Source organism: Aphelocoma coerulescens, chromosome 4, assembly GCF_041296385.1.
Source record: "Aphelocoma coerulescens isolate FSJ_1873_10779 chromosome 4, UR_Acoe_1.0, whole genome shotgun sequence".
NCBI classification, from domain to species: Eukaryota; Metazoa; Chordata; class Aves; order Passeriformes; family Corvidae; genus Aphelocoma; species Aphelocoma coerulescens.
In genome coordinates this window covers 9,270,745-9,284,363 of record NC_091017.1, presented here as the reverse complement: position 1 = coordinate 9,284,363, position 13,619 = coordinate 9,270,745, and the positions used below count along the sequence as shown (strand labels likewise).

The 13,619-nt window shown below is 36.7% G+C and overlaps 1 long non-coding RNA gene across 1 annotated transcript; it reads right to left on the bottom strand.

Moving 5' to 3' along the window:
* Positions 1-4,891: 4,891 nt before the first annotated feature.
* On the bottom strand, positions 4,892-13,059 carry LOC138108939 (uncharacterized). Its single transcript, XR_011150141.1, has 3 exons — positions 12,980-13,059; positions 10,604-10,718; positions 4,892-6,731 (listed from the first exon to the last, which is right to left on the bottom strand). It is a non-coding gene; the product is annotated as an uncharacterized lncRNA (long non-coding RNA).
* Positions 13,060-13,619: the final 560 nt, after the last annotated feature.

The following is a 13,619-nucleotide window of genomic DNA, read 5'->3' as shown; positions in this document are numbered from 1 at the left end:
AGCCAATTCCAAAGTGACATCTATGAATTACTGGCTTACCTGAAGGTTAAGCCACTTAAGGGAAGAAAAAAAAGATACAATTTACAAGCTGAAAATCTTTGTTTGCAAATCTTGCTTTCAGTCTAGGTTGAATGCTTCTAATGATATCATAGGAGCCCCACAGAGAAAGCAAGATCACAAGTAAGTATTTGATGCTCCAGTGTTCCATTGCCTAGAAAAGAAGGATGCTGCCATTACTGCAAGCACATAAACTTTGATTACACTTCTTAAAGTCATTTGCTAAAGTGTAAAATAAAGTGCAAGAGACTACATTAAGATGCTTCATTGAGTTTTAATCAAAGGGAGAAATTATATTTCTATTTACTATTTATCTTCAAAATGTGACTGATTTTTCCAGTGATAATTGTTGAATTTCTGTAATGGTTAGTGTTAACTATGTCTAGATATTAATACAATTTAGTTTTAATGATGTGCCAGTTAATTACAAAAATTTACTCACATACCCATGCAAACCCTGCAGTTCTGATTCAATTTTTAGAAGGTAAACTCACTTCTGCTGACATATGCTTTAGCACGTAAAATATTAACAGAGTTAATGTTGTATTGAAGTCCTCTTTTTTCTCTCACAATAATACTGTTACATCTCTTATTGAATTACTAAGTCTTTCAACGTGTTGGTACAGTACACATACAAAATACTGAATTGTGGAGCAGACAAAAAAAGGGAAAGGGCAGCATATAGTGCAAATGTACATTTTGCAATGTGACAAAACCATAAAAAAATAAAATTTTAATAAATAAATGCTTATTAAATAAAAAAAAAACAACCCAAAACTGATTCAATAATAGCAGGCAAAGCATGGAAAATATCTTACAAAAAAAAAATTAAAGCTTGAATAGTGTTCCACTTTCAAAATACATAAAAAGTGAAAATGAGAAGGGAACAGAACCCTTCTCATTTTTTTACTAACAGCCAAGCAGACTTAAATGTAAAGATTTCTAACCAAATATGAGTCCTCTTGAATAACAAAAGGTAGACTGTTCTAGTTAACATTTAATCAAATGATTTTAATATGATACTTGTATTTCTAGGTGATCTTTCACGTTTTACCAAGGTAGCTTAACCACTGAAACTTAGAGGCTTTCCATGAAATGAAATTTTGAACACCTTTTATCTGTAGAAAACCCCTGAGCTTATAAAATTGCTCTCTTGCCCTGGTGGGGGCACTTGCACTGCCTCTGGTTTCAGAAGGGCAAAACGGAACACAGAAATGTGTCTCCAAATCAGGAAGAAAAGCAACTGGAAATTGTGCAAGTTGAACAAATTAATTCCACGAGTTAGTCATGAAACCACCATAATCATGGTCTGCTAAAACTCACACACGTATGCACGGAATGCCATGGTGGTGCTTTTCCCATGAGGAGACAAGGATAATGAGGGACACATTAATTCTTTTTATTATTTCTGTTGCATAAAACAACAACAACAAAACTGATTGGACTTTATGAAAACATAGAAAACTGACTCAAGAGGATAAGAACTCCCAAACATTTTGTGAGCAATGTTCCTCTCTCTGGTGTAAACCAGCACTGACTTTTATGGAGTTAAACTAGTCCATGCCAGACGGAAGTTTGAATTTCATCAGAAAGACAACCATAGGAGGGAACAACAAGGAAACTAAGTTTCTCTGTCAGTAATTAGACATTAAAAATAATAATAGCAACTGTAATCAAGAGGAACAAGAGGCTCCAGCGTAAGTTTTAGCCAAAGCCATGCTGAGCTAAAATAAGATTTAAAGAACACAATGCCAGAGACAATTCATAAACTGGGAGAAAAAAGGCTAATGACAGTGCTATCCAAATCATACCTGGCAGGAGCACAGCAAAAACCACATCTGTTGTTGGAAATCCACTCTCCTCTTCGAAGAGGAGAGCTACTTTAGGCTATTTCTTGTGGCTGTCATGAAATCAAATATCAAAGTAAAACTGAAATTTACTATTATATTCCAAATCCCAGAGACTGTCCTCAAAGTGCTTCCTGGTTATAAGGATGCATAAGTTCCATTGCATGTTATGAATACATGAGAAATAGGCATGCAGTATCTAAGGCTTCAAGGTGTGGATTTTTAACCTTCAGGATATCATCACAGCTGCTCACTTTCAGCAAATATAGATAAACTGAAATAGTACAACTGAGGGAGTTTTAACATCAACTTTCATAACTTTATATAAACTCAGCACTTTATGTTTATTCTCAAAATAAATCCGAACATTTCTATTTGTTCAGAAACATTGTGCCAGGATCTCAGAATAGAAAAAGCTGTATCTAACTGCTAGGATTACAAAAAAAAAGATGCAAGACTTCCTGACTTCATGACCATTTCAGGTGTGTCCCACTGGTACATTCCAGATGCAAGGTAATACAATCACCAGAGTCATTAAGGAATTGCTAGCAATCCCTCCCTCACTGACAAGTTGCACTTAACAGAACTTGTTTTAATAATTTTCAAAAAGCAGTCAGCATCTGAAATTCATTGTATAAACAAACTCAATGGAAAAAACTTAAAAGGGACTCCTGACATTTCATTTTGTGAATTATAGAGTTTATGGACTTAAGAATCTGCATGAAAAGGAAGGCCAAATTACTGCGTGCTTCTTAAGTAGTTTCAGAGACAAAACAACCCTCTCTTTTAAAGATAATCCTTCAGCTCAAGGATAAAGATTTACTGCATGCCTACATTTCAAATCTTGCTGACAGTGACTGCCTTCACCTGACTCAATAGTACAATTCATACTCCAGGTGTGTCTGCAACACATTCACTTTAATAAACATCTACTCAGTTTCCCATATTCTGCTGTCAATGATTTTGTTGCAGTCTTCATCTATCAGCAATTTCCCCTCTTCTATGGGGTCATGACAGAAGATCACTCAGCACCACCACAGCTCAGCTAAGAGTTCCTTTGTTTTCTCTTTAATTTCATCATGCTTTATAACTATCTCAAATTAAGGCAAGGCTCCAGTGCTGTAGCTTACTGGTACACAAAGGCAATAGGAGTTAGAGGTCCCAGCAAAGTATCTATTGTTCGGGTTGGTAGAACATATTTTATGAGGTTCTTGTTGAATCTAAGAGTAACATACAGGCTTCCTACCCACAGAGTAGCACAAAGAAAACAAAACAAAACAAAACAAAACAGACCAGCCCAAACTCCAGCTGTTTTCCTGTGAGCTACCAAAATGAAGCTGATCCCCTACAGTCAGTGTAAAGGGCACATAAAGACTTGAAGAACACAGTTAGTTTTCACTGTTTAGAAACAAAAATGGAAACTCTCCAGCTAAAGCAGAGATTTCTGGACCACTTGGTTTGGCTCCACAGCAGCCTAGAGAGAAGTGCTGAGTTCTTGAGACATAAGCTGAAGAGCAGCAGCATATCAGGTCACTCCTTTAGTACTCTCAATATCCAGCCCAGCAAAGAGAATACAATGAAATAGAATGAAAAAGAATTTAAATAATTCCCACCTCTGGAACTTCATATAAGTCATCAGTCAGTCAGATGACATCAGACAAACCAGATTCACTTATACCCTCCAAACTTCTGTATGGATTAAGTTGGAGTTACCTCCACGACCAGTGATTATGCTGTATTTGTGAGGGAGAAGGGTAACTACGAAACATTCACACCCTATTCCCCATAGTTTGTAGGTCTGAGATACAGACCAAGGTAGGGCTATTTTAGCCAACAGTAACTCCACACCCAACAAGACCCTACCTTCAATGAACAGTAATACATCCTTTAAGTCCTGGAACAGAGTCCCACAGAGAATACATGCATCCCACCTGTCCTGTCCCTTTGATATAAAAAGATGTAAAAACCCATCGGTAAAAGTCACATGACAAATACTTTTTTCAGCTGCTTCTACTGGACTCCAGTGTTTCCTTTAAAACTAATTAATGTGGAGACAAATTATTTGGTTCCTTTCCAGGTGGCAGAGATATGGTTACTTAATTTCAGGCGGTAAAAAAATGAAACCTGGTGTCAAGTCTCTAAAATTCCAATTCTCCTAAGTTCTCTCTCCAATTCCAATTCTCTTCTTCAAGGGTTACTGCTTTTCTCAGTAACATCACGTTTTAGAGACCATGATTTTATTTTAGCTTTTTTTAACCTTTTTTTTTTTTTTTTTGACTGGATAGTTCACTGAGGAGCAAGCCATAGTTTCCTTGGCTTAAAAAAAAAAAAAGGTGCCTTTCTCAGCTTCATGTTTAACTCCTTGCGATCTATAAATCACTCTCAGACACTGTCTCATGCAAGATAATAACTCAAATAGAAATCTCAGAAATCTCATTTAATTCCACTGCAATTAAACCAATTAATATATAATATATCTTTTCAGACACCACAAGAAGTTTATCTGCCTTCCCCTATATTTTGTACTGCTCTCTGTCTTCTACCTGATCCTGCAGCAGAGCATCTTTAACCCAGGTTCTTTTTTCAGGGAAATGGCAGAAACAGTTTCTTTCTGTGAAGTTTTATACCTTCCTGAATTTTTTTTTCCAGGGCTATGTCTTTACCTTGTTTGAAACCACTACAATCTGCAGAGCAACAAACTTTAGCCTTGCTCTCTGTCCGTCACCACTCTATGAAACACATTTTAATTTCCTTTTACAGCTAAGGGCAAATGTCTTTTCCCTCGAATGCACTGCTATTTGAGTGATTTTGAATATACAGTATATACAGAAATAGTCATGAATTGATCAACAGTAATCAGAAGAATACATATAGACAAATATGAGTTTGCAAAACCCATAAATTCTGATTTATTATCTTCACTCATTAAAGCTGTATTATGTAGCAAATATGATCCACATTATAAGTCATGGATGCAAACTGATAATTAAGTCCAAATTTGTCAGGATGCAAATTTGCTGAAGAATATAGATGACTGTGGTTACAAAAATAATAATAAACATATCATAATAATATTCTTCCAAGAATACTGATGGTTCTGTCATACTGAGTGCATCTATTCTGCTTTTAAACTGCTGTGACATGGCCAAGCACTACATTACAAGATTATTCTGTGAGAGGAAAGATATTTACTACTTGTGCAAGAGCAGCCAGTATTGTATTCTGTTAATCATCCTCATCTCTGAGGCATAAGATCCATATGTGTACATACACAATGTACCAGAAAGCACTCAAAGAACCACAGGCTAAATTTAGCAAAGTCTGGAACATATTATTATACAACACATTGACTACTCTTTTTCTTCAGACAATGAACTAATTTCTAGAACAGTATTTTATTTGAACTCTCTCAAAAATCCTTTTTAGTGATCAGGGAAAAAACATGCTGGAATGTTTAATGGTCAGATTTTAAAATCAAAACTGTCTTGGTTAATTAAAAGATTGCATATACAGTTTCTGGTGTACTCTTGTTCTGTAAGTAGACTATCTCTATTTTAAAATCAGGAAGAAGGATTAACATGAATATTGTGGTTCAGACTGATGGTCCCTTGAAATTTAAGGTTAAGATGATAATAGGCAGAATAACAAATCCTTGGAAATTGCAAACCATTCTATTTTCTGAAACATGTATGCCTTTGCTTGAAGTAACATTATAATGAAGAAAGAAAGTTAGATCCTTCTTCTAACCTTCCAATTTTTTTAGGTAACATTCACAGAGATAACTGCACAAACATTTATTTGACCATGACTCCTGAAGGACTTTATTATCCAGTTCCATAGGAAAACTCAGAACATCAAAAGTGAAGAAATGCATGTCTAAATTTTCAGTCTTGGATACCATGCTCCGATCAAAACCCTTTTGCTGTAAGATCATGACATTTAAAACTACTCTTCTGAGCCCGTCTGAACAAACTTCTAGTTCAGTGGTTTCCTTCCCAACAGCAGAAAGGTGGGAATTCCCAACATAAAGCACTCCTGTGCATAACCAGATAACATTGTGGTGGCATTAATTTCAAACATTCACTGGCCCACGATTTTCCCAGCAAGAGGTGCTGGTTTTGTATCAAATGATGTTTTCTTTTAAAAAAAGAAAATGTCCACTGACAGTAGCACCTATTGGCAGAAGTAACTTTCACAAGCAGAGGATCCACAGAGACAAAAACTATGTTACTGGACAATTCATTTCTCCCAAAGGCTGGTTCCATCTTCTGATCATACTCTGACTTTATAATGAGAAAGGTTTGGGGCATCATCGTGCCTAACCCTTATCTTCTGGCTGCAGCTGAAAGGGAAATTAGGCATGTGTTTCAACATGCTCTAGCATAGGCAGAGTTTTGGTTATTTTACTACAATCAGATGTCTATAATACACTAACTGGTCTGACCTATGTCCAAAATCAGGATTCTGTATTACATACACATGCACGTTCAAGTAAAATTATTTGAAATTACTATTAATTACAACTGTCATTCTAACATCCATGAATCTGTCACAAGTCAGCTAGTTTTAAACTCACCAATATTAATCTTTTCAGCACATTAAGTACACAGCAGGGACAAGAAGTCCTGATATTAAAAATTAATTGATTTCAAGAGGTGCAAACAAAAACGTGTACTTTAGTCTCACTCTTCATGATATATCCCTCAGCATGGTCTCTGCATTTGTAGTTTGGTAGGAATCTGGCATTTCTTGACTCTCATCATAGAAGTGAGTGATCCCAAATCTGTGTCCGCTTGTGGGATGGAGTCATTTACACAAATCACTTTGCTGGGGGAAAAAGGAAGGGGGGAGAAGGGGAATTAAACTATTTAGCCATTGTGACCCTCCCAATAATTAAGAGACTTAATTGTTTCAAATCAAATCTTAACTCAAGTTTCCTTCAGAAATTCACTTTAAGTAATTTTTAATAGTGAAATTGCAAGCTGATTTCTGCAGAACTTAGTCCGAAGTAAATAGCCACAAGTTGTTTTTGCTTTGAATTGCACTAAAAATTGTCCAAGCGCTAGTTTCTATTTCATTATATTGAAATTATAATAGACTTCATTTCTGTGTTGAAGCAGAATGTCAAATATCTTACATATGCTCTTTATATGTAAAAGTAGGCAGGATACCCGGAGGGTCATGGACTACAAATGGGTATCTCACAAGACACTAAGCATTAGACAGAGGTAGGAAAATACACTGGTTATAGTGGATGCCAGGCTTTCAAACAGAGGTTGAACATCTATCCCTACTTTGTTTCTCCTTTTATGCCTCAGAGAACCGTTCTTTGTATATTTGCAGTTGTTTGTGTGTATCTAAACTTTCAAGTTGCTGTTTTAATTTCAGTGGTATTTCACAATATTATTTATATTTAGTCAAGCTGATGCTCAGCATTTCTGAAAATAAAATCAATATTTGATGCCTGAATGTAGACTGGAGCAGTTTTTGAGTGACAAATTTCATTTGATATTACCACTTCATCCCACATCTCTATGTGGATTTCCTGCAGAGAATGCTTTGGAAACATTGCAGCATTAATGCCCAAGTTTCACTGAGTCAATCTGTGACTTCATCCATGACTAGTTTCTGTGTATGCTGCCAGCTCATCCTCGTAAGTTACACAGCAGATGTCTATAAACTTCATGTTCTATGCTAAGAGGCTGTAATTCTCTTTTACTTTTGCATTTTCATGAAGCTGACATTATTTCTCATTTGGGACACACCCATTTTGTAATATTTATAGAGGGGTAGAGTCTTTATAGCAATATTTTTGCATCCTTGTGTTTCAGTCACTCATGTTGAAAGCAGCAGATACAGAATAACACAATATAAGAGAGTCATTTACCTGAGATCATTAGGAGTTTGGAAAAGGTCACAGAGACTGAGTATAAAGACTGTTTCAGGCATTGGAAACAAAGCAGGTAGTGTTTATTTTAGCTTCATCTGGCAAGCAAACATAGTTCATAGCACTTCAACTTGGCTTTTTGTAATGTCATATTTTTTTAATTACAACAGTGAGCTGGAGGAGCTAAGTAGCTCCTCATTTCTTTTTTCAATAAGCCCTTCAGACTGAGGGGAAAAGCCTTCATAACCCTGTGGCACAGCACTGCTTGCAGCAAGGCTGTACCTGAATTAGCAAACCAGCCCTAACTCCCATTGATGGGACTTGGCATGGAAAGAGTAGAAGACTGCTCCTAGTATGTCTTAGCGAAAAAGATAATGAAAGAAAGGACATGGAAGTAAAACATTTAAATTTATCAATACAACTCAGGATTTTTAAAAATTTTTCTTATTTGACACCACAAGTGTCAAATAATTGCACTTGTATTATGAAATATGATGTGAGTGCGTATGCTGTATTGGGTTTGCATGGCAAGCGTTTTGTACCTGGTGGGGTGCTAGAGGGGTGGCTTCTGTGAGAAGCTGCCAGAAGCCTTCCCTATGTCTGATGGAGCAAGTGCCAGCAGGCCCCAAGACAGGCCTGTCACTGGACAAGGCCAAGCCCATCAAGAACAGTGGTGGTGCCTTTATCATTACAGTGCTACACTCGAGAGAGAACTCATTTGAAAACATATGAATGGCTATGTGTTACAGTCCTTAAATGATGGTGCACTGAATCCTTTGATCTTAATTTACTCACCTTTTTTTAACCTTGTGCTTCATTAGGCATCTGTAATAATTACCAGTAGCAATGCCCAGATCACCTAACCAGAAGATAAACATGATTCAAGCAGACTCCCTTGTTCATTAATAGTTTTATGTCTTATAACCTGGGGTTAAAAAGAAATCTGCCTCTCATATTTCTCCAGACCCAATTTTACCAAATACAAAATGGTCCTATCAGGGGCTATGGTATTGCAATTGCAAGAATTTTTCAATACTTAGAGGTTTCAGCATTTTTGTTAGTAAGTGGATGTTTCTGGCACATCAAATTTAAGGAAAAGAACAGGAAAGAATGTCCTTATTTAAGTTACAGCCATTACAAAGAAAGCTATCAACTCCTAGAGGCATTTGTCATTTTGGAAACATATTTGTATTTCTAAAATGAGTTTTACAGTATTTATTGCAAAAATATTTGTAGTATATATATTTCAATTCTAATTCAGTATTTAAATACTTAAATAAGCAAATGAATTTTAAGCCTGTTTATTTCTTCTCTAAAATAGTACTATGAGTTTTTTCAAACTCTTTTCATAAAAGAGAATGTTTCAGTGAGTCAAATAATTTTCCATATTTAGAGAGATAAGCATTATAACTCAAATAAACCTTCACCACTCATTTACAAATACATATTATACCATTTTCCTCAATATTTTCTTCCATTCTGCCTTTATGCATTCTAATATTGTTTGGGTTTCTTTTTCCTGAAGCTGCTTTCTGCAAAGGATTTTTTTTTTTACATTTCTACAACAACAGCAAGCTATCTGAGCTGAGTCAGTGTGGAAATCTAGAAGTTGTTCTGTTGTCTTCCTACCTCATGTAGATTACTTTACATTCAGACCCTGTTTTCCTTTGTGTTATCCTCTGTAGTTGCTAAAACAGCTCTTTTAAATTACAATTGTCTTCCCTGGGCTTGGTTCATCTTGATACCTTCACTGGCCAACCTTTCATGCCTTGTGACCTGTCTTCTTCTTGAACACTCACACCCCCTGTTTTTCCTGTTGTTTACATCTGAGGTCAATTATTACTGCACAAGGGGGTGGATGTGTATGAATATATATGCATATGTGTATATGTATATATGTATGTGTAAGAAGTGTCGTCTGTTTGGTTGGCTTGCTTCAGAGCATTTCTCAAATTTAACCCGGCCATTTAAAGTTCTAGGTCTTCAGATATTTCATAACTGAGTTCAGTCAGAGTAACTTTAGGCCTAGCATCAGTCTTCCCTGATCTTTGGTTTTGTTTCCTTTTTTCTCTGATAATACTTTACCTTTAGTAGCAACATAGCATTTTATCCATTAATTCTAATGTATCTATCTATTTTAATATCTGTATTTATAGATAACCTTTATTTCTATTCATTAGTTATGAAAATATGTTTTGATTTTTCTTGTATTCCTCACAACTCCTACTGTTTATTTTATTTTCCTGTCTTTTGGCTACAGTGAGTCAGATTTTTGAAGGATCTCTTCTCAGTTCAATTGTTTGAAATTTGCTATGTAGCTATGTAAATTTTTCCTATTCTCATTTTGTTCAGTAGCACACCACCTCCAGAGACACTATTACTGTTTCCTTAAGGAGGAGAAATGCCATATCCAAGGAGTTTACTTTTCCTTAGGGTATTTTGTATGAGCTCCCTCATTTCCTTAAATCTGTCTTTCTCAAGTTTATCATCACTCTAATGCTTTTGTGTACATAACTTTCCCATGATATGGATTGTAATTATGTTGTGATTATCATTGTTTTGCAGTGCTGCCAGCACTACAATTTAAATGAACACCTATGTTCTGCTTTTATGAGTGCAAGAGGTATTCACACCACCCAACTCCAGACAGTCAGCTTAGCTCAGTTCAGACACAATTTCCCCAGGTTCCCCACATTGTCAATAAAGACAAAAAGCACACCTGCGGGAGGTGATTCAGGAAAAATACCACTTGTCAGTACCTGAAATACACCTCCCATCTGACGTAAAATATCCTGGCTTCCATTTAACTCACCTGGCTTGCTGCTTTGGGCTTTGTGGTGTATGTAGCCCTTGAGAGCGATGATCTGCTTCCTCTAAGTGTGTGCACATCCCATGGAGCTAGAAGGGAAACAGGAATCCTCATGCAGCTAGAAGGGAAGAAAAATGTTATCTCTTCTCATTAGATGATATTAAATAATAATGTTCTAACTTTAATTAGGTTGTCTCTTTAAAAAAAACCCCAATTTGTCTGAATAACATCTTTATATCTTCATGTAGTCTTCATAACGACAAGATAAAACCTTGTGCTGTCTGGGAGTCAAATTGCTCAAGTGCTTCTGAAAAGGAACAATGTTTCACTGAACAGGGTATTTTCTCTCCATAATTATCAGAAAAGCTACAATACACACCAAGAGATTTGAAACTAATGTGTCAAGTAAGTTTTTTAAATATTGAAAAATACATATACACATTTAAAGTCTTCTTGTCTGTTTGTTTTAGAGACTCCCCAAGGCTTGAATATTAAGGGAAATTAGCATTTGTGTCAACTGCAGTTGTGTGAGCTAGATGTCCTACAATAAAACAGTTCTGCAGCTAATGTTCATATCACTGAGGAACCATAGCTATCCATGACTATCCAAAGACAGATGTATAAGTTTTGACTCATGAAAACTGGATGAAGGAAACTAATGGGACATTAATCTCCTGGTATCTCGTGGGACAAGGAGAAAGTGAATAAGATTTTTAAAGACTTACAAAATTTGTTTCCTCTGCAAATGCCTTGCAAAATGTTATAAATAAATCATCAATTTCATCATGGTTTGACTTTTGGGATCATCACCATGACAGAATGAAAAGAGCCTTGTCTTGGAACCTTGGGACTGCCAAAGCATCTATTCTTCTGTGACCAAACTCCAGTCTGCAGACAAAAGCTTCTGGGAACAGGTATTTCATCAGCTACTCATTGATGACAATTATGTGATATTTACAATTTCAAAACAATGCAGATAGAGCTCTCTTGCTATAAAACTTTAACGAGCAGCATGTTTTGTTGGAAGTGTCATAAAACTTTCATCAAAGTTCAAAATATTCCCAAGAAAACAGCTCTGTTTTTGACAAGAAGATCAGAAATTTTCAGTTTAGATCAAACACTGTGAAGAGGAAGAGAAATGTCGTCTGTTATAATTATTAGGATACGATAATTATACTTTTACAAGCTCAGAAAATTTTTAAAAAGCAGCTCAGTAAACATTCTAAAATCCAGTATTAAGAGTTGTTTTTATAGTTTTCCTTATAAGGAAGATGAACAAAGTCATAGTAGCTAAAACCGAACAACAATGGTAGGAAAAAAATGCTAATTTAATTTGTTTTTACCATTATTCAGAGAGGCTACTCTGAAAAACTGGCCACTAGGGAAAATGAAATAAAATAAAATACAAAAATAAAATAAATTATTGCTTTACTTCATTCTGGAACAGTTCATTTTTTCCCACTAGGTTAAATTCCTTTACTCCTTTCCAATAGCTGATGTTAAAGACAACCTTACAGAAGCAGGAGGTACTGAGTTTCCTGGACTTTACAGCATTTCTTAATTGTTAAATTGCAGCTTCCCTATCCATTGGTTTTGTGAATACTCAAATAATGAACCTTATGACCTTTGAGGCATTAAGAATTAAAACAAATCAAGGCAGAAACAAGAACTAAGCACTACAGTATAACAAAAGTTAGGATGTAGTTAAAGAAAGGGTGAAAAACTCCCCAAACAATAGAACAGAGGGTGGGTGAAAGAAAGAAAGAAAGATTCTACTCAATCACATACATATTATGGAGACATAAAAAGAAATTAGTTCCTTTCAGTACGACTCAAAGGCTAACAATGATTCCATGCACCATCTTCGTGGACAAATCACAAAAACAGGGCTTGTCTTTTGTTTCTGCTTCACTTTTCTGTGCCTGGTTCCAGCATAGGCCATGAGTAGATTCTTTGCTCCACGCCTTGTTTTCCACACTTTGTGTTGCCTCTATAGCACAGATCAGGGTGCTCTGCCCATTCACAGAGCCTATGGCTATCCTCCCACAAAACTGGTTGAAGTCTTAGCCTGTTCTGCAGCAGCTCTTGATTCCTGAATTTTTATGCAGCTGGTGTTAGCCTGCCAATGGATTGAAATGGAAATAACGGTGACAGCCTCTCCCATTTCTCTAAAATACACCTGCTTCTTCTTTCCCTGGATAGAGCAGCTTATACACCATGGTTACATCAACCTCTCTAACAGCAACTAGAAAAGTTCAAACTTGAGAACACAAGCCTAGTTCCCCAGGCTTTTACTTGAACATATCTCTCAAACTAAGCCATGTAGTGGTGCAAGTGGCTGCAGCCACCCAGACCCCTGAAGATCCAACAAACACCAACCTGTGGTGGTCAGGCACCAAAGCTTAATACCTCACTCTGGTTAGGGTGAGAAACCATAATCCCATGGTACTGCAGTTCACATATTTTTATGTGATAGGTTCATGTTTTCCCCTCCCTGTTCTATGTATAAGTTTGTTAATATTCATTTCCCCTAAGTTAATATGTATTAATTCTAGAAAGTTCTGTTGTGCTCGGCACGCCATTGGTTCCTTCCCTAAATCCCTCCTTTGTGTTATTTCCATTGGTTCCCTTGCGCTCAACCCTATCTCCTGTCAAGTATCCCATTTGCTGTATCCCTTATCCCCACCTTTCCTATCCCCACTATAAAATCCCTAGACCCTTGTCAGATCCTCGGCTCTCTGTCTCCTCCTGCTATTGTCTCGCCTGAATAAACCTTCTGGGTAGAACTTACACGGAAAGTCCCCTCTCTCTCCCTTGTTCGCTTCTGCCTGTGTGCCTTCACACCCTGTATAGGAACAGCTCCCTCGGGTGAGGAGCGCACCCCTGTCTGCCTGCGCTTTTGTGTGTGTGTGTGTGTATCTGTGTGTCTGTGTGTCTGTCTGTGTGTGTGCTGCCGTAGTGCCGTCGGGTTGCGGCTAGACCTCTGGGCTCTCTTTGAGCTAGCACGCAAAAACCTGAC